Source organism: Pan paniscus, chromosome 6 (genome assembly GCF_029289425.2).
Source record: "Pan paniscus chromosome 6, NHGRI_mPanPan1-v2.0_pri, whole genome shotgun sequence".
In the NCBI taxonomy this organism is placed as follows: Eukaryota; Metazoa; Chordata; class Mammalia; order Primates; family Hominidae; genus Pan; species Pan paniscus.
In genome coordinates this window covers 52,491,512-52,513,128 of record NC_073255.2, presented here as the reverse complement: position 1 = coordinate 52,513,128, position 21,617 = coordinate 52,491,512, and the positions used below count along the sequence as shown (strand labels likewise).

Genomic DNA, 21,617 nt, shown 5'->3' with positions numbered 1-21,617 from the left:
CAGCCTCCCACGCAGCTGGGACTACAGGCACCATGCCTGCGCCACCATGCCCAGCTAATTTTTGTATTTTTAGTAGGGACAGGGTTTCACGATATTGGCCAGGCTGGTCTCGAACTCCTGACCTCGTGATCCACCCGCCTCGGCCCCCCAAAGTGCTGGGATTACAGGCATGAGCCACTGCGCCCGGCCTTATTATACATTTTCTATGTGTTGAGAGGTTCTCATCATTTAGAAGATAGAGGGGAAATGATTGAATATATATACCATGCATGTTAAGATATAAAATTAAATAAACGTTGGCCGATTGCTTTCCTGCACCAGGTTTAGGTTTCTGAAATGTGTTTGTTACTATGAGGTTTCCTTTGTGAATAACTGTAAAAGTTCTGTGGCGCACAGTTGGGAATAGAAGAAAATGCAGCGGCTGGAGGAGAGGGGGTGGTGTTGTGGCCCATGGGGAGCAGGCGCGGCCCAGGGAGGCTGGGAGGCCACCACCCACAGCACTCGTAACCATAGACATTTAAATGGCATCTCCATCTCTAAACTTGGCTCCTTCTATTTTTGAAACTTTTGAACATAAAAGAGTTCATTTTTAAACAGGCTCTTCTGAGTCGGCTGAGCCTGCCCAGGCCCCAAATCCTGCACAAATGCAGCCAGCGCCTGGAGGCAGTCAGACAGACGCAGAGTGTCTCATTTTGCTGTAAGTGACAGCCATAGCTAATGCCAGGGCGGGAAGGAAGACGCCTTCCATGCCACTGGGCTGCCAGGACCTGGAAAATGTTTCTGCTTGACATCGCCATGAAAAAATAAAGCAAACGTCCTGCCCTAGAAAGAATCAGGCAGGGATGGGAGCAGAGGGCTGCTTTTTAGCCTCAAAATTATCTGGCGTTGTTTTTCTTGGATGACTGACTTTGTTAAAAGCCCCATTTCCCTTCAGATGCAGCCTGAGGATGACAGTCAAGGGCGACTCCAGCCAACAAACTCACGGGCTCCCTGTCTGTCCCCAGCCTGGGAGCCAAGACACAGAAAAGCGTTCCTGCCTTAGAGCCAAGCGCCTGGCCTGGAGGTGTTTGTAAGGGGATCCCCTCCCCCCACCCCCCAGCAATGGGGAAAGTCCCCGAGACCTTGACCACTCTGCGCAGTTAATCCAGAGGCTTCCAGGACGGGGCACTGGCTGACTTCACTTTCACCTGTGGGTGCTGGACCCAGTGCACCCCCAGAGGCCAAGCAGCTTTCACTTTGGGGAACGTGGACTCTGTGGGTCCAGAAGGGCCTGTGTGGAAAAAGAAGCCAACAGTCCCTGGTTTTGTGTAAAGTCTCCTGATGTTTAAAGGCTGGCAACGAACTCAACTGAAAACAAATGCAAAAATACCACAGGCCAAACCACGGGTACAGGCTGGATGCACCCATGGGCCACCCAGTTGCTCTCTGTTTGGCTGTGACCAACTCGGCCCAGGTCCCATTTCTGGCACTCATTCCTGTTTCTTCACTTAAACAAAATGGCATGAATGCTGCCTTCTCAGGGGGCATGCTGTGAGGATGCTGTAACTTTGGAGAGTGTCTGGCCCTTTCTGGGGTGCCCCTGCTTCCTCCCTTCCTCTTTTCCCCTCCGTCTTCCCTTTCCTCCCTTCTCCCCTTCTCCCCTCTTCTCCCTACTCCCTTCTCTCCTTCCCTCACTTCTTCCTCTCCTCCTGTCTCCTTTCTCCCTCCTTCACTCCTCTTCTCCTTTCCTTCCTCCCTCCTCCTCTTTCCTTCTCCCCTCTCTTCTCCCCCATCTCTCCTTTCCCCCCTGCTTCCCTCTCCTCTCTCTCCTGTCTTCCCTCCCTCTTCCCCTCCCTCCTTCCCTGTCCTGGCCCTGAACCTTTCCCTGGGCTCCCACGCTCTGCTCAGTCTCACCTAGGCCCAGCCCATGTCTTCTCAGACAACCCAGCACCACCCCTCGACCACCTTCCACAGAGGGGGCTGCCCTTTTCAGCTCCCTTGCCAAGGGGCCGCCAGCATTTCCAGGTCAACTCACGAACGGCAGTGTTCTCCAGCTCTTCTGTGTCAAAAACAAACACCCTCCTCCCAGCGCTGCTCCTGGCCGGCTGCCCCGCCCTCTGCCAGGCGTTTCTCAGAGGACAAGACCTAATGAGCTGGCTGCTGCCAGCCTGGTCCTCACAGTTCATCAGTAGGATTCCAGACAGGCATCAGGCTCAGGGACAGCGCAGAGACAGCTGCCTTCTCCTCTTTCCCGGAGGCACCTGAGACCTGAGCGCACGGGGGGGCCGGTGCATGGGCTGCTCCCAGTGAGCGTGAAGTTCACGCCCAGAAGTACACCCACCACCAGCTGCAGCAGCACAGGTTCGTCCAGCGCACCACGAGAGGCTGGGGCTCTCTGGGAGTGGAGGAGCAGGTGGGGATGAGCCTGGACTTGCACACAGAGCTCTGGGCTCCATTAAGCCCCCACCCCGTCCTAGCTGTGTCGTCCGGGCACGCCAGTTCTCCCTGAGCTGCTCTCCTCCTGGCAGAAGGGGGGTCATAACAGCACCAACACGCGGGAGTGCGGCAAGGTCTAAACAGTCAGGCACAGGAAGCTGCACAGAGAAGATGCATGGGCAACAGCGCCCATGGAGAATCCATGCAGCCCCCTAAGAGGGGCAGAGAGCCTCCAAGCAAAAGTCATTCTATCTCAACACTCACTCCCCTGAAGACTATTCGTTCTTGGGAAATAGGATACCCAATATTGAATGTTTGTGGTCCCCTCGCAACTCACATGCTGAAGCCCTAATCCTGAATGAGTTGGTGTCTGGAGATGGAGCCTTTGGGGGTGACTGGGGTTAGATGAGGTCAAGAGGGTGGGACCACCCACCACAGGATTACAAGGAGAAAAAGAGGAAAGGGATCTCCCCGCCCTCTCTCTTTCTCCCCCTCTCCCAACCAGGGCAGAAGAAAAGCCATGTGAGGACACAGTAAGAAGGCGGACGTCTGTAGGCCAGGAAGAGAGTCCTCACCAGGACCCAACCATGCTGGCACCCTGGTCCTGGACTTCTGGCCTCCAGAACTGTGAGAAATAAATTTCAGTTGTTGAAGCCATCTGTGGTATTTTGTTATGGCAGCTGGAGCAGACTCAGACAATCTTTAAATACACATACTTTCAGCAGTAGCTGGCATGTCTGACCTGACAAGATGAACTGATTGCACACTTAGGTAAACTGACTACTCATCCCAGCAAAGCCCCTAACCCTGTAACCACCCACTGAACTGACCAGACTGGTGGCTTAGCCCAGCCTTGGACAGGCAGAACTTCGGCCTTGGACACAGTCCCTGTCATCCTAAAGGAGCCTCCTTAAGGAGTACTTGTAGGACCAGAGAGAGTCAGAGTTAATAGTAATGATAGTAACTTCAATACTTTATGTGGAGCAGCTGTGTACAATGAGCCAGGGCTGGGACCAGGCATTTTATATTCATCATCTTGTTTAATCTCTGTTGTTACCTTGTGATGAAGGTAAAATTATCTCGATTTCACAGAAGAGGAAACTAGAGATGAGATTCCCTGTCCAAGTTTACACTGCAAGTACCAGATGGACCAAGCTTCCAACCCTCCTCTCTCTGACTTTAAACCTTATGCATTCCATTAAAATTAAAGGAAAAAGAGTCATTGATCAAGGTCTTTTTCTTTCTTGAGATTTATTTGGGGTTGGGGGTGGTGTTGCTTTTTTTAAAAAAGAGGAGGCAAACATATCTGTTAAAAACAAGCAGACAGGCCGGGCGTGTTGGCTCATGCCTGTAATCCCAGCCCTTTGGGAGGCCAAGACGGGTGGATCACTTGAGTTCAGGAGTTCGAGACCAGCTTGGCCAACATGGTGAAACCCTGTCTCTACTGAAAACACAAAATTAGCTGGGCATGGTGGTGCACATTTATAATCCCAGCTACTTGGGAGGCTGAGGCAGGAAAATCACTTGAATCTGGGAGGTGGAGGTTGCAGTGAGCCAAGATCGTGCCACTGCACTCCAGCCTGGGTGACAAAGTAAGACTCTGTCTCAAAAACAAACAAACAAACAGAAAGCTCTGTTTTACCATCTTGGAGAGATCAAGCGTGGGACGGAAGGTTGGAAGCTCAAGAGGAGGTGAGGGCGCTAAGCAGGGAAAGCAGACCCCAGCAGTGGAAGTCCCTCCTGCCCCCCTCACTGTGAGCTTTGTCATGTAAGAGTATGTGACATCGGGAGGCTGAAGCAGGAAAATGGCGTGAACCTGGGAGGCGGAGCTTGCAGTGAGCCACGATAGCGCTACTGCACTCCAGCCTGGGCAACAGAGCAAGACTCCATCTCAAAAAAAAAAAAAAAGAAAGAGTATGTGACATTCAGATATTGTCAGCGCAGGATACTCTGCTGTTGCTCAGAGGCTGGGGGCTCCTGCCGCGTTTGTCCACTGTCCCCTCTTCCTCATGCAGTGACTGCTGAGCCTGGAGTTCCCAGTGTTCGAGCATGGCAGAACTGGCTTAAATGGCCCCTCTCCCACTCTGCCCTTGCACCTCTCTTAACCTAACCTTGTGTCCTCATCCGTGGAGTGGGCATACAGGCCACACTGCACAGGTTTGTTGTAAAGTTGAATTAAAGGAAGGCTGGAATCTGCCACCACAGTGTCTAGCACATAAGAAGACTTCGAAAGATGCCTGCTTACTTCTCTCCTTCTCTATCTACTAAGATTGTGTTGATGCCTTTTACAGTTTGATGGGGAAGGTCAGAGGATGTGGGGAAACATATGTTTAGGAGAGTGTTTTGACATAGACAAGAGTGGTGATTTCTTTTTTTGTTGTTGTTTTTGAGACAGAGTCTCACTCTGTTGCCCAGGCTGGAGTGCGGTGGCGTGATCTCGGCTCACTGCAAGCCCTGCCTCCCGGGTTCATGCCATCCTCCTGCCTCAGCCTCCCAAGTAGCTGGGACTACAGGCGCCAAGAGTGGGGATTGCTATACGAACCCAAAGTTCCTATAGAACCTCATTTCACCATCACTTCCTTCTCTGTTTCCTTCCCTTCCCAGCCCCCATCAGAGGGCCTCTCAGCCCCAACCTTATGTCCCCTCCGGGGCCCCCATCCTGCCCCAGCCCCACATGGCTGCCTTCAGCCTGTTCTTCCTAAAATATTCATCTGATTGAAGCACTGCCCCCACCTCAAACACTCTGATGGCTGGACATCACCCAGGGTGCCAAATTCTGAGCCTCCACTGCCCCACGCCCAGTGTGCAGCCCTGCAGCCTTCCCAGGTTCCTCTCCCACCCGCCCCCTGACACCCTGGACTGACTCCCCTTACAGGAAGGCCTCCCCTGCTTCATTTTCTTCCCTACCCAAAGAGACTGCAGACATAAAAGCTCCCCCACCTTCCAGCCCAGGAGGATTCCAGTCACTTCTTCCTCATCAGGTTCCATCCCTGACCAGATGGTTATCACACTGTGTTATTTATCTATCATCTGTGTCCCCACTGAGCTCAAGCTTGCAATCCCTAAAGGTCAGAGATTGCATCTTCAACCAGCACCCGGCACACAGCAGGTGTGCAAAAGATGCCTGCAGGAAGGCGAGCTAGTTAAGGGTCTGCTCAGCTGCCCCGAGCCAGTGCCTGGTGGCCGAACCAGCTCCAAGCTGGTTCTTGCCCATTGCACATGCCGGTGTCCCTCATTCCACGTTTCCCCTTCACTGCGGGATATTTCAGCATGCTGAGTCTCCTCAGACACTAGCACAAGGGGGCAGGTGCTTACTGAAAGTCCAGCCTGGGTGCATATGCGGCCTATGTGTGCAGTGATGCACCACTTCATGGCGGGGATACGTTCTGAGATTTTGTCATTGTGCGGTCATGGAGTGCACTTACACAAACCGAGGTGGTGGAGCCTCCTACTCACCTATGCTACACCGGACAGCAGATTGCTCCTAGGCTACAAGCCTGTCCAGCGTGTTCTGGTACTGTATACTATAGGCAATTGTAACATAGTGTAAGTATTTGTGTATCTGAACCTATCTAAGCATAGAAAAAGTACAGTAAAGATACAGTATACAAAAGATAAAAAAAAAAAATGGTCCACCTGGATAGGGCATTGTCAGGAATGAAGCCTGTAGGACTGAAGGCTGCTCTGGGTGAGGCAGTGAGTGAGTGGTGAGTGAATGTGAAGGTCTAACACATTACTGTACACCTTTGTAGACTCTATAAACACTGCACTTAGTCTACAATACATTTAATTTTATTTATTTATTTTGAGATGGAGTCTCGCTCTGTTACTCAGGCTGGAGTGCAGTGGCGCAATCTCGGCTCACTGCAACCTCCACCTCCCTGGCTTAAGCAATTCTCCCACCTCAGCCTCCCAAGTAGCTGGGATTACAGGTGTGTGCCACCACACTGGGCTACTTTTTGTATTTTTAGTAGAGATGGATTTTTGCCATATTGGCCAGGCTGGTCTTGAACTCCTGACCTCTGACAATCCACCCGCTTCAGCCTCCCAAAGTGCTGGGATTACAGGCGTGAGCCACTGTACCTGACCTAAATTTATTTTTAAATTTTCTTTCTTCAATTATAAATTAAACTTAGCTTCCTGTAACTTTTTTACTTTATAAACTTTTACATTTTTTAGCTTTTTGACTTTTTAAAATAACATCTGGCTTAAAATGCAAACACAATTTATAGCTGTACAAAACTATTTTCTTTTTTTAATGTCCTTATTAAATAAGCTTTTTTCTATTTTTAAAATCTTATTTTTAAATTTTCACATTTTTTGTTAAAAATTAACACACAGACACACTAGCCTAGGCATACACAAGGTGAGAACCATCAATATCACTGTCTTCCACCTCCACATCTCATCCCATCAGGAGGTCTTTAGGGCCAATAACATGCATGGAGCTCTCACCTGTGATAACAATGCCTTCTTCTGGATGCTTCCTGAAGGGCCTGCCTGGGGCTGTTTTACAGTTAACTTCTTTTTTAAAAGCAAAAGTAAACTCTAAAATAACAATAAAAAGTATAATAGGGCGGGGCCTGGTGGCTCACTCCTGTAATCCCAGCACTTTGGGAGGCCGAGGGGGTGGATCTCCCGAGGTGGGAAGTTCGAGACCAGCCTGACCAACATGGATAAACCCCATCTCCACTAAAAATAAAAAATTAGTCGGGTGTGGCGGCGCACGCCTGTAATCTCAGCTACTAGAGAGGCTGAGGCAGGAGAATCACTTGAACCCGGGAAGGGGAGGTTGCAGTGAGCCGAGATCATGCCATTGCACTCCATCCTGGGCAACAAGAGCAAAAAAAAAAAAAAATCCATCTCAAAAAAAAAAAAATATATATATATATATATACACACACACACGTACGTATACATATATATACATAAATACATAGGCCAGCCACAGTGGCTCACATCTATAATCCCAGCACTTTGGGAGGCTGAGGCAGGTGGATCACTTAAGCTCATGAGTTCAAGACCAGCCTGTGCAACATGGCAAAACCCCGTCGCCACAAAAAATACGAAGGTTAGCCATGGCACCCGCCTGTAATTCCAGCTACTCTGGAGGCTGAGGTGGGAGGATGGCTTAAGCCTGGGAGGCAGAGGTTGCAGTGAGCTGAGATTACACCACTGCACTCCAGCCAGGGCAACAGAGCCAAACCTTGTGTCAAAAAACAAAAAAAACATATAATACATAAACCAGTAACAGTCATTTATTATCACTATCCCGTATTATGGGCTGTACATAATCGTGTGTGCTATACTTTTATGCAACTGGCCATGCAGGTTTGTTCACATCAGCAACCCCACAAACACCTGAGTAATGCAGTGTGCTACAATGTTACAGTAACTACTCTTCACTGGGTGATAGCGTGTCTGGAATTGGTGGGTTCTTGGTCTCACTGACTTCAAGAATGAATTCACGAACCCTCCCAGTGAGTGTTATAGCTCTTAAGGTGGTGCATCTGCGGTTTGTTCCTTCTGATGTTCGGATGTGTTCGGAGTTTCTTCCTTCTGGTGGGTTCGTGGTCTCGCTGGCTCAGGAGTGAAGCTGCAGACCTTCGCGGTGAGTGTTACAGCTCTTAAGGCGGCACGTCTGGAGTTGTTCGTTCTTCCCGGTGGGCTCATAGTCTCCCTGGCTTCAGGAATGAAGCTCCAGATTTTCACGGTGAGTGTTACAGCTCATAAAAGCAGTGTGGACCCAAAAACTGAGCAGCAGCAAAATTTATTGCAAAGAGCAAAGAACAAACTTCCCACAGTATGGAAGAAGACCCCAGCTGGTTGCCACTGCTGGCTCCGGCAGCCTGCTTTTATTCTCTTATCTGGCCCCACCCACATCCTGCTGATTGGTAGAGCCAAGTGGTCTGTTTTGACAGGGTGCTGATTGGTGCGTTTACAATCCCTGAGCTGGATATAAAGGTTCTCCACGCCTATCAGATTAGTTAGATACAGAGTATCCACGCAAAGGTTCTCCAAGGCCCCAGCAGAGCAGCTAGATACAGAGTGTCAATTGGTGCACTCACAAACCTTGAGCTAGACACAGGGTGCTGATTGGTGTGTTTACAAACCTTGAGCTAGATACAGAGTACCGATTGGTGTATTTACAATCCCTGAGCTAGACGTAAAAGTTCTCCAAGGCCCCACCAGACTCAGGAGTCCAGCTGGCTTCACCCAGTGGATCCCGCACCGGGGCTGCAGGTGGAGCTGCCTGCCAGTCCCAGTGCCGTCCGCCCGAACTCTTCAGCCCTTGGGCGGTCGATGGGACTGGGCGCCATGGAGCAGGGGGTGGCGCTCGTCGGGGAGGCTCGGGCTGCACAGGAACCCACGGAGGCGGGGGAAGGCTCAGGCATGGCGGGCTGTAGTTCCGAGGCCTGCCCTGCGGGAAGGCAGCTAAGGCCCGGCAAGAAATCGAGTGCAGCGCCAGTGGGCTGGCACTGCTGGGGGACCCAGTACACCCTCAGCAGCCGCTGGCCCGGGTGCTAAGTCCCTCATTGCCCGGGGCCAGCAGGGCCGGCCGGCTGCTCCGAGTGCGGGGCCCGCCAAGCCCACGCCCACCCGGAACTCCAGCTGGCCAGCAAGCGCCGCACGCAGCCCGGGTTCCCGCTCGCGCCTCTCCCTCCACACCTCCCTGCAAGCTGAGGGAGTGGGCTCCAGCCTTGGCCAGCCCAGAAAGGGGCTCCCACAGTGCAGTGGTGGGCTGAAGGGCTCCTCAAATGCTGCCAAAGTGGGAGCCCAGGCAGAGGAGGTGCCGAGAGTAAGCGAGGGCTCTGAGGACTGCCAGCACACTGTCACCTCTCAATAGGAGTTTTTCAGCTCCATTATATTATGGGACCACCATTATTGATGCAGTCCATCATTGACTGAAAAGTCATTATGCAGCACGTGACTTTGTATTTATGGGATTTTTTCATGTAGACTAGGGTATCAGTTATACATTGCCTCATGACGGTTAAGTGTCCCTGTCACTTAGGAGCTGAAAGCAACCAAATGTATTATTTGGTTTCAGTGGGGCAGAAACTCAGACCAGGCTTAGCTGGGTGGTTCCAGCTCAGATTCTCTCCAGGGGTTGCAGTCAAGCTGTGGGCTGGCACTGACTTCTCTAAAGCCTCAACTGGGGCTGGAGAATTGCTTCCAAGTTTGAAACTGACCCAATAGTCCCATAGACAGTTTTTAGGATAAACATAGAAATTCACCCTTCTGGCTTGAAATTTACATTTGTTTTACTTTTCCTTCCTTCCTCAGGAAACTAACTTCAGGCCTCTCAAGAAAAGTACCAAAGAACTGAAACTCACCAGATCACCACATTCAGACAATGAGATGCTGCCCCCTCATTCATCATGATTGCTTCCGTGCCCCTCCCTAGTTGCTGTTTTCTTACACATTGTTTCATTTCTTCCGTGCTATACAAATCCCTCGTTTTAGTAGGTCAGCAAGATGGATTTGAGACTGAGCTCCCATCTCCTCGGCTGCAGCACCTGATTAAATCCTTCCTTGGCAATACTTGTCATCTCAGTGATGAGCTTTCCATGCGGTGAGCAGAAGGACCTGGACCAAACCTCTGGTGTTTTGGTAACAAGTTCATTCAGTCATGCAGCTCTTGACTGGAAGCCTCATTTCCTTGCTGCATGGGTCTCTCTGCAGAGCTGCTCATGGTGTGGCATGTGGCTTCCCTAAGAGTCAGCTATCCAAGAGAAAGAGCAGTCAAGATGGAAACCACAATGCCTTCTTTGGACCTAGTCCTCAAAGTCACACACCTCCGCCTCAGCCAGATTCCATTCTTTACAAGTATCGCCAAACACAGCCCGGACTCAGGCAAGGGGAATCAGCTTCCAACCTTTTATGTGGGAATAACAAAGAAGTCATGGGCCTGGCCGGGCACGGTGGCTCACGCCTGTAATCCCAGCACTTTGGGAGGCCAAGGCGGGAGGATCACGAGGTCAGGAGATCGAGACCATCCTGGTTAACGCGGTGAAACCCCGTCCCTACTAAAATACAAAAAAATTAGCCAGGCGTGGTGGCAGGCGCCTGTAGTGCCAGCTACTCAGGAGGCTGAGGCAGGAGAATGGCATGAACCCGGGAGGCAGAGCTTGCAGTGAGCCGAGATCGAGTCACTGTACCCCAGCCTGGGCTACAGAGCTACACTCCATCTCAAAAAAAAAAAAAAAAAAGTCATGGACCTACATTTAAGTCCACCACAACTAATTTTTCAGAAAAAAGAGAGACTGTATGTGGAGTGAAATAATGACCTCATACCTTAAACTTTCCAAGCTCTTGCTATATTTCATGGATTTCAAAGACACACTATTTTTTCACATTTGAACACCTCTAAAATTAGGAGGCGTTTTTCCAATAGCACAGTCTAGTTTCAGTGAAATGCAGTATTGTGTGTGGGCCTCGTGCCCTGCATTATTGCATTTAATTATTACAGCACTCGTAAAATGTGGATATTAATATGGCCATATTGAATGTGGGGCCCTGGGTGTTTGCTGAAGAGAGTGGGTAACTTGCCCATGTCCCTTGCCTGGAGCAGAATAGAGCAAGGATTCAAATCTATGGGGCCCTCGGTCTTAACACTTTGCTGTCATGACTCAGTGGAGCATAAAGAGGAATTGTATTTTCAAGGCTTCCTTTCAATCACTGCTTCCTATCTTGCTTTTCCACCCTCCCTTTTGCACCTCTGGCAATGTTTGGGTGTATTCCATTAGCTTTCTAGCCACTTTCAGCTATTCAAATGTTGATCTCAAACTCAGTGAAATCTTTCCTCTGTCTCCATGCAGATGACTGGTGGCTTGAAGAATGGTGAGGGGTCAGGGTAAAGGGCAAGGACTGCGGCTCCATGCTTGCCTAGGGACCTTGGACTTGGGGGCACAGGGGCAGGCTGTGCTTTTGAAACCCCTCCTCCCCACCTATGTTCTAGATCCAGCTCTTCCAAGAAGGACGGAAGAGGGCAAACATCACTTCTTCAAATACCTGGGTGTGTGGAAATCCTTTCTCTCTCTGCTCTCACTGCATCTCTGGGCAATATGCCTGACAGTTGATTGTCTGTGCACAGCAGGAGTCCCAGCGCTATGTGTCTCTGCATCCTCCTGGCCCAATCCTGTTGCCTAGTGCAGCGCCCTTGGTCAGCAGGGCCTCAGTGAACCGAGATGGGAGGGGGCAAGTGTCTTTCAGCCCATGCCTCCCATTCCCACCCCGGTCCTCTCTCATTCTTCACCCCCTGAGGCCCAGAAGGGGTGGCCTCCCCTCCTTCCTTTGGGTTAGATCCTTCTCTGACCAGAGCAGAAACCCTGAGAGATTTGGAAAAGGAGAAAGGACCACTACCTCCAGCTGAAAGGAGTCAGGAAGCCCTCTTTCTGCACCAAGCCTCTTTCTCCTGACCGAGGTATCCAGCTCAGCCTGGAGACAAAGGCTGCCAGGCTGCAGGGGTCATGGGAAATTAAATGCCACAATTCAGTATTTGCAGTTTGTGGACCCCTTTCAAATGTAGTCTGTGAAGATCTATGTATAATTGTCAATGAAACCCCTCAAGCTAATAAGACTTAGCACAAACTTTCCTGTTTGAACTTTAAGATGATGATTGCAAATACCAGTGAAGGTGAACAGTGAGAATTGTATCATCTTGCATGAGTTCCTGTAAGTGCATATTCAAGTGGACCTTAAAAATACATAAGGGCCAGGGGTCGGGTGCGGTGGTTCATGCCTATAATCCCAGCACTTTGGGAGGCCAAGGCGGGCAGATCATGAGGTCAAGAGATTGAGACCATCCTGGTGAAATCCCGTCTCCACTAAAAAAAAAAAAAAAATACAAAAATTAGCTGGGCGTGGTGGTGCGCACCTGTAGTCCCAGCTACTCGGGAGGCTGAGGCAGGAGAATCACTTGAACCCAGGAGGAAGAGGTTGCAGTGAGCCGAGATCACGCCACTGCACTCCAGCCTGGGCAACATGAGCAAAACTCTATCTCAAAAAAAAAAAAAAAAAAAAAAAAAAGTAAGGGCCATGATCTAAAACCTGAGCAAAGAAAATCTCCCCAAATCTACATACTTGTCTCTGGGTGGTGAGACAAGGGAGAACTCTTTTCTTTCTTCCTTCTCTTTGGGTATCCCAAATGGTCTATCATAAGCATGTTTATTTTTAAATGGGGAAAAACAGCAACTTATTGAAAATGAGTGCAAGAAAAAGCCCCTGAAGCATTTATAGGGAGTTTCATTTTATCACCACAATGTGGGTTCCAGAGAAAAGCATCACTTCCTTATTTGGGAACTCTAGCTCAGTGCCTGGAAAATGGTGAGTGCTGGGAAGTGTGCTGCCTTTCCTCCCCTCCAGCCCCAGCCCCACTTTCTCACTCTGCACCACCTCATGCACCTGGCTGGCTTCTGGGTGCAGCAACTGCAAGTTCAAAAGGTAGAGAGAAGTTCATTTCCTAGAGAATTTTGGACAATTGTGTCTGCATCCCTAGAAGGAACCAGCTGACAGTGGCCAAGGACTAAGCCATTGGGATAGTCCTAGCTTTAGGCTTCCCCAACTCCATTGCCCATTCGGCCTCACAGAGTCTCACTCTAGGGTCAAATCACCATGCCTCCAAAGTCTGGAGGCACTCAGTGGGGGAGGCATGAGACCATCAGCCAGGGGCCAGCCCATGTCACAGACCTGACTTTGGGGTCACCCTTTTCCTCCTATGCCTCAGAGGAGCATTATATCTTCTCTAGATACCGGAGGAGGCTCTAATTAGTCTAAATGCTGAGGAACATAGAGTGTCAGAAACAGTGCCAAGGCCTCCCCCTCAGAAGAGCCTCAGGGCTCAGCTTGCTCAAAGCTGTACCATATATATATAATAAGTATGTATATTTCTGAATGCATATCTGTATGTATGGATGTACATATGTACACGCTCACATTTACATACATGCACACACATATATTAAATATATACATCATGGCCAGGTGCGGTGGCTCATGCCTGTAATCCCAGCACTTTGGGAGGCCGAGGCGGGAGGATCATGAGGTCAGGAGATCGAGACCATCCTGGCTAACACGGTGAAACCCTGTCTCTACTAAAAATACAAAAATTAGCTGGGCGTGGTGGTGGGCGCCTGTAGTCCCAGCTACTTGGGAGGCTGAGGCAGGAGAATGGTGGGTGAACCCGGGAGGTGGAGCTTGCAGTGAGCCGAGATCACGCCACTGCACTCCAGCTTGGGCGACAGAGCAAGACTCTGTCTCTAAAATATATATATATATATATATATATATATATATATAATGTACATCATGCACACTCATTTGCATATGCTCAGACATTCTAGAATGATGCCTGGCACAATCAGAGGGTATAACCTCAGAGAGGATGGACTGGGAATATGAGTACGAGAGAGGGGAAATTCTGTCTCTTACCTGATATCCATTCGGTAACATTTGAATTTTTGTGTGCATTCTCTTTTCACAACAAAAGAAAAATGAGTTAAACTTAGTCTCAGCGCTGAATGGAAAAGTGAATGAGAGGGGTGGCCGTGGCAGTCCTATGGAGCACGTGTGCTTCACTCTCTTTCAGCGTCACTCAGGGGACAAGGCCGTACTCACATTCACAGAGGCTTGGGCAGCAATACGTTCATAGAAAGCTCTGATTAATGACTCAGTCTTTATCCCAAAGGACTCATGAGCATTCCAAACACAAATGTAAACACTCGCTGATCTACTGCATGCTGGAAAACGCGGCCACTCTTAGCAGGGCCTTGCAGGCTCTAAGATCCTGCAGCGAGCCTGTGGAGCTCAGCCTAATGGCTAAATGAGATGAAACAGCTGCTTTTGATTGTGAGAAATTCCCCAAGCCCAACTGCAACCATAGTGAATGGAGTTATTTTTGAAGTTCAAGCTGCGCTGGATCTTTTCAAACAGCCAAGAGCATGTTCGTGGCAGCCCTGTTTTCTTCCACGGCCTTTCACTCCCTGTTTCCTTCAGAAATTGAGCACTGAATGTTAATCCTCATGGATCTCTTCTTAGCCACTTTCTGACCTCATCTGTGGGGGAACAAAAAAAGATGTTTTTAAAAACTCAAAGTTTGAGAGAAAGATCTAAGAGGGTCTGAGTCTAATGAATTCCCAACGCTGAAAAGAGTTAGCATAACATTCCTTCCATGTTAATATTTGGCAGCCTGCACAGTGTTTGGACTGGAAGATAAAGTAGGAGATACAGAGAGAGGGAGAGAAGAAGAGAGAGAGGAAGGTTGAGGGGGAAGGGAGGGAAAGAAGGGGTGGTAGAGGAAGGGGGAGGAGGGAGAAAGAGAAAAATGGAAAGAGAGAAAGCTGGAGAGACAGAGGAAGGGAGAGAGGGAGGGAGGTGGGAGGGAATGGAGACAGGAAGGGAGGGAGAGAGAAGTGGAAGAGAGGAAGTGGGATGGGGAGAGACGGAAGGAGATACATGGAGAGAGGAAGGAAGGAAGTTAGAGAGGGACAACAGAACAACTAAAAGAAGACAGCATCCCTCCAGTTCAACTCAAGATGAACTCTTCAGACATCAGCACTGTTTGAGGGAACGCCTTGCCTATGGAGCCCTCTGCCCCAGTTGATACGGAAGTGCTGGGAAGGGAAGAGTGTGGTCCCTTTAAATGATACAGAAGGGGAAAGGGAAGTGCTGGGTATAGGAGGGCATGATCCCTGGTTAGGGCTCCATACCCACAGACCTAGGTGAGGACAACCACTCCTGCCTTTGCATGCAAATGTTGCATTTCCTGAGACCACCCTGGCCCACCACGCCCCCATCCTGTGCCTATAAAAAACCCCAAGACCCTACCAGGCAGACGCACAAGCCGCTGGATGTGGAGAGGAGCAGATCAGCAGAAGAAGACACAGGCGGCCGGATATCGAGAGAACGTCGAGGGAGCATGCCAGCGGAAGAGCACACCAACAGATGCCGACATGCTGGCCATCGACTGGCAGAATGAGGCGGAGTTTGGCTGGAGCAGTCGGAGGAGAGCTGGGGGGGCCAAGTGGCCTGACTGCAGGCAAAAACCATCTCTCTTCTCGCTCCCCCATCTGCTGAGGGCTACTTCTACTCAATAGAATCTTGCACTCATTCTCCAAGCCCACCCGTGATCCAATTCTTCCGGTACACCAAGACAAGAAACCCCAGGATACAGAAAGCCCTCTGTCCTTGTGATAAGGAAGGGAGTCTAATTGAGCTGATTAACACAAGCCGCCTATGGACGGCTAAACTAAAAGAGCTCCCTGTAACACATGCCCACTGGGGCTTCAGGAGCTGTAAACATTGATCCCTAGAGGCTGCTGTGGGGTCGGAGCCCCGCAACCTGCCCATCTGTACACTCCCCTAGAGGTTTGAGCAGTGGGACACTGAAGCAGTGAACCACACCCCCATCACACACCCTGCAAGGGGGACAGGGAACCTTTTCTTGAATCTTTTTGATCCCCCAACGTGCTGCGCCAGTAGGAAATAAATGTGTCCTTCCCTAGGGGGATTTAAGGAGCTCTGGCCCCACCCTGTATGACCCTCTTTCAAGTCCTGCTTCTTGCCAGCCCTGGGCCTTGTTGGGTAACTGGCTGGGCTGCACCGAGGCCTGAAACAAGCTCTCCTACCATTACTGTCTGGCCCCACACCCTGGCTGGCTCCACTGTCCCCAAGGCTCTGTGAAGCGGCCACCGGTGGCCTGTCCCACAGCCATCACTTCGTTCCTTGCTAAGATAACCCAGTTTTGTTCAGGAACTTGTGGTTCTGTGGCTCGGGGTGTGGGGCTCACTCAGCCCCTCGCGTGCTATGAACAAATAGAGGTAAGTCTGCTGTAGTGGCCTCTGGGGATATATTCCTCACCTTGACTGTGTGATCAGGGACAGGACACATCTATGGCCCCTGGCCATTGTTGTGAGGGTGGGAAGGCCAGAGCTGCTACAGGCTTCTCCATCACCATGAGAAGCCAGCCCAAGATGTTCAACAAGAACCACAGGAAGGACGCCAGGTCCTGGAGCTGCTGCCCTCCTGGGCTCCTGTGTGATTCTCCCCATGCAGCAAGCAAGGTGCCTGATGTCCTCCTGCGTGCAGGCGAGTCTGTAGACCACCATGCGGGTGAATCTGTGGCTCAGTGCGAGTCAGTGGGAGCCCAGGAGGTGGACATGGACGTCGGCCTGGGGCAGGAGAAGGGAAGCTGCAGTCAGATGTCAACAGGAGGGGCCGGGCGCCATGGCTCACATCTGTAATCCCAGCACTTTGGGAGGCCAAGGTGGGTGGATCACTTGAGGTTAGGAGTTTGAGACCAGCCTGGTCAACATGGTGAAGCTGTCTCTACTAAAAATACAAAAACTGGCTGGGTGTGGTGGTGTATGCCTGTAGTCCCAGCTACTCGAGAAGCAGAGGTTGCAGTGAACAGGGGATTGTGCCACTGCACTCCAGCCTGGGCAGCAACAGAGTGAGACTCTGTCTCAAAAAAAAAAAAAAGAAAATGTCAGTGGGAGACTAGAAGTTAGCTCAACACAGTGGAGTGGGAGGAAGCACATTCCAAGCTGGGGAAGGACATGCCAGCAGGTAAAGATATGGGGGAGAGACAGGACTGTGAAGTGTTGTCAGGACTGTGAAGTGTTGTCAGGGCTGAAGCCAAGGGTGGGAGCATGGAGAGAGGAGGGCCTGGAAGTAGATGGGGTCCATGAGGAGGGTTCTTAGCATTGGTCAATTATCCAAAAGCAGTCATATTTAAGTCTTTAAAAGATGTTTACTTTAGGCTTTATTATTTGCTTTTGTTTATAAAGACAGACACGTGCTCAGGAAAAGCATTATCCACCTGCCGATCTGGCTGAGATGATGCCTTCACATGGATGGATGGAATACCCACAAGATAATCCTGGAGACGTCTGCAGCTGGAATTATTGTAGCTTGGTGTGCCCCAATATCTCCAGCTTTTTAAAAAACCTGAGACCTTTATCAGCTGCTTCAGATGAGCTTTGAGATATATAGAAAATTTCTCATTCAACAGAAATTTATTGTACATAGCTCGTATGCTAGGCTTTGGGGATGCAAATGAATAACTAAGACTCAGACTTTTTCTTCCAGTGGTTTACTGTCTTTGTCCCTTCAGGCTGTTGTAACAAAATACCATAGCCTGGGTGGCTTATAGACAACAGAAATGTATTGCTCACAGTTCTGGAAGCTGGAAGTCCAAGATCAAGGTGCCAGCAGATTTGGTATCTGATGAGGGCCTGCTTTCTGGTTCATAGATGGTACTTTCTTGCTCCATCCTCAGTGGTGGAAGGGCCAAGGGAGCTCTTTGGGGTCTCTTTTCTAAGGGCACTAATCCCATTCATGAGGCTCCATCCTCAAGACCTAATCACCTCCCAGAGGCCCCACCTCTTAATATCACTACTTTAGGAGTTAGGGTTTCAACATGAATTCGGGGGCTGGGAAGGCACAAACATTCAGATGATTGTGAAATGGAAACAGTTCCCTTGTCCCCCTCGCAGGGCATGTGATGGAGGAGTGGCTTGTTTCTTCAGCGCCCCACTGCTCAGACCTCTATGGGAGCATACAGATGGGCAGGCTGTGGGGCTCCAACCCCACAGCAGCGCTTAGGGGTGAATGTTTACAGCTGAAGCCTCAGTGGGCATATGTCACAGAGAGCTCTTGTAGTTTAGCCATCCATAGGCGACTTGTGTTAGCTCAATTAGACCCTTGCCTTATTGCAAGGACAGAGAGCTTTCTGTATCCTGGGTTCTTGCCTTGGTGTACTGGAAGAATCGTGTCACATGTGGGCTTGGAGAATGAATGCAAGGTTTTCTTGAGTGAAAGTAGCTCTCAGCGGATGGGGGAGCCAGAAGGTGGATTGGTTTTCCCCTGGAGCCGGGCCACACGGCAGCCTGGGCTCTCCTCTGACCACCCCAGCCAAACTCCCTGTTGTTCTGCTGATCCGTGGCCTGCCAATATGGCAGTGCCTGTCAGTGAGTTCCTCTGGAAGTCCAGCTGCCTATGTGTTCCTCTGCTGATGTGTTCCTCTTGACGTCCAGCTGCTTGTGTGTCTGCCTGCTAGGGTCTCCGGATTTTTACAGGCACAGGATGGGGGCATGGCAGGCCAGGGTGGTCTTGGGAAATGCAACATTTGGGCAGGAAAACAAAAAATGCCTGTCCTCACCTAGGTCCATGGGTGCAGGCCTGGGAGTAGAGCCTTAGCCAGGGACCATGCCCTCCTCTACCCAGCACTTACCTTCCGTATCATTTAAAGGGACCACGCCCTTCCCTTCCCCACTTCCATCTCAATAGCAAGTACCATTTTGTGGTGCCAACAGGCTCATGGAACCCCATATCCCAGAGTTTTCCTGCCATACAAGTAAAGATACATAGGCATTTTTTAGTTTGTTCAGGCTGCTGTAACAAAATACCTTAGACTGGGTAATTTATGAACAACAGAAATGTTATTTCTTGTAATTCTGGAGGCTGGAAAGTCCAAGATCAAGACACCAGCAGATTCAGCATCTGATGAGGGCCCATTCTCTGCTTCAAAGATGGAGCCGCCTTGTTGTGACCTTGCATGACAGAACGGGCAGGTGGCTCTCTGGAGCCTCTTTTTTAAGGGCACTAATCCCATTCACGAGAGCACAGGAACAGAGCCCTTCTTTTTCTTTTTCTTTTTCTTTTTTTTTTTTTTTTGAGACGGAGTCTCGCAGTGGCGCGATCTCAGCTCACCACAAGCTCCGCCTCCCGGGTTCACGCCATTCTCCTACCTCAGCCTCTCCAGTAGCTGGGACTACAGGCGCCTGCCACCACGCCCAGCTAATTTTTTTGTATTTTTAGTAGAGACGGGGTTTCACTGTGTTACCCCAGGATGGTCTCAATCTCCTGACCTCGTGATCCGCCTGCCTCGGACTCCCAAAGTGCTGGGATTACAGGCATGAGCCACCGCGCCTGGCCGAACAGAGCCCTTCTAACCTTATACCTTCCAAAGGCCCCGCTTCCTTTTACTATGACTTTACAATTAGGTTTCAGCATATGAACTGGGGAGGGGACAAATATTAGGCCCAGCAGATATGTAATAATAACTAGCTGCCATTTATTGAAGAATTCATATCCTCCGTACTAGGTGAAACACTTTCCATAAATTACATCAATTCTTCCACTATCTCCGTGGCAGGTTGTGACTCCCCAAAGAGGGCTGCCGTGATGTATGTATCCCATTCACGTGCTCTCACACAGCGCTGTCCTCCCACAGAGGACCTCCCTTGCATCTAGAAAGCAGTCATGACCACTCTGACTAGTAGGAAATGGCCAACAGGCACCAGTAGATATTGTTCCATCAAGTTTAGCCTAAAGCTGCTACTTACATATTTTAAGTTTGGCCTAAAGGTTTATCTGTACATGATGTGAACTGGAGCCTAAATGGAGTTATATACAGACTGTAGCCTACTCTTGTGCTGTCACTGAGTTTTGGCCAATCGAAGGTTGCCAATTGGCCAGGCGCAGTGGCTCACACCTGTAATCCCAGCACTTTGGGAGGCAGAGGCGGGTGCATCACTTGAGGTCAGGGGTTCAAGACCAGCCTGACCAACATGGCAAAACCCCGTCTCTACTGAAAACACAAAAAATTAGCTGGGTGGGTGGCGGGCGCCTGTAATCCTAGCTACTGGGGAAGCCGAGGCAGGAGAATTGCTTGAAGCTGAGAGGCAGAGGTTGCAGTGAGCCAAGATTGCTGCATTGCACTCCAGCCTGGGTGATGGAGTGAGACTCCATTTCTAAAAAAAAGGTTGTCAACTATGCAAACCATGTTCAAATAAGGCAAACACCGAGCTGTCACCAATCCAGCTGTTTCTGTACCTCACTTCTGTTTTCTGTACGTCACTTTCCTTTATCTGTCCATAAATCTTCTACCATGTAGCTACACTGGAGTCTCTGAGTCTACTCTGACTCTGGAGGCTGCCTGACTTGCGAATCATTCTTTGCTCAATTAAACTCTTTTAAAGTTAATTTGGCTAAATATTCTTTTTTCTTTTTTTTTTTTTTTGAGATGGAGTCTCGTTCTGCCATCCAGGCTGGAGTGCAGTGGTGCGATCTCGGCTCACTGCAACCTCTGCCTCAAGGGTTCTAGCGATTCTCCTGCCTCAGCCTCCAGAGTAGCTGGGACTACAGGCACTTGCCACCACGCCCGGCTAATTTTCTTCATTTTTAGTAGAGATGGGGTTTCACCATGTTAACCAGGATGGTCTCCATCTCCTGACCTCGTGATCCACCCTCCTCGGCCTCCCATGATGCTGGTATTACAGGCGTGAGCCACTGTGCTGGGCCAAGATTTCTTTAAACAAAATTTTACAACTGGAAAAAAATATTAAGGCTTTGATTTGTACAACTGCCACTTGCTGGGGTGTAAATATGCCCATGGTCAGTTTCAGGCTACTAAGATGATGTCACTGAACATGAAGCTGGAAAGACATGTGCATTAACACACCATTAATGGTATTTCCACTCTATAGATAAGATCGATGTAAATAACTCCAAAAGCATAAATAACAGTAATATATGGTAAAAAATCATTTGGAAGTGACAAATAATATATTGCCTTTGATTTTAATACAATTTAACTGTAAGTTTTTGTTAAATCTTAATGGTGCCTGTGATTAACAACCCCCAACATTTTTGAACATTTAATGATCAGTTCCTGGAGGCTGGTACTATCTGGCTCAGGTGTGCTCCTTCCAAGGCCTAGAATATGGCTTCCACTCAGCTTAGTTCCTCTCAGGGTTGTGCCTGTAGAACTCTGGGCCTGTCGTGCTACCCTCAAGCCCAGTCACCCTGAAGCCACCATGCTGGAGGGGCCACATGGAGAGAAGGGAGAGAGAGAGGCCTAAAGATCCCCAGCTGTTTGAGTCCTGCAACACAAGTACCACACAGGGAGGGAAGAGCCTTCAACACAACCCAGCTCCAGCCCCAGTCTGAGCACACCCATGGGGACCAGCGACCTGAGTCAGTGCTGCTGACCTGAGCCCATTAGCCCCTAGGACTAGGAGACATAATAGTAATAAGTGAGCCGGGCACAGTGGCTCATGCCTGTAATCCCAGCACTTTGGGAGGCTGAGGTGGGTGGATCACCTTAGCCCAGGAGTTCTAGACCATCCCGGGCAACATGAGACCCCATCTCCACAAACAATTTTTTAAAAATTAGTCAGGCATGATACCATGTGCTT

General features: G+C 49.8%; 1 long non-coding RNA gene across 2 annotated transcripts in view; it reads right to left on the bottom strand.

The window, feature by feature from the left end:
• The window catches only part of LINC02902 (long intergenic non-protein coding RNA 2902), a 41,480-nt gene extending 26,068 nt beyond the window's left edge, over positions 1–15,412 (bottom strand). The window contains exons 1-3 of one of the 2 annotated variants that reach the window (XR_008626242.1): positions 15,244–15,412; positions 13,849–14,471; positions 6,332–10,141 (exon numbers count right to left, since the gene is read on the bottom strand). This is a non-coding gene — a long non-coding RNA (long intergenic non-protein coding RNA 2902). Of the gene's footprint in view, positions 1–6,331; positions 10,142–13,848; positions 14,472–15,243 lie in introns of those variants that run through there. The other variant, XR_008626241.1, reaches the window with a different exon arrangement.
• Positions 15,413–21,617: the final 6,205 nt, after the last annotated feature.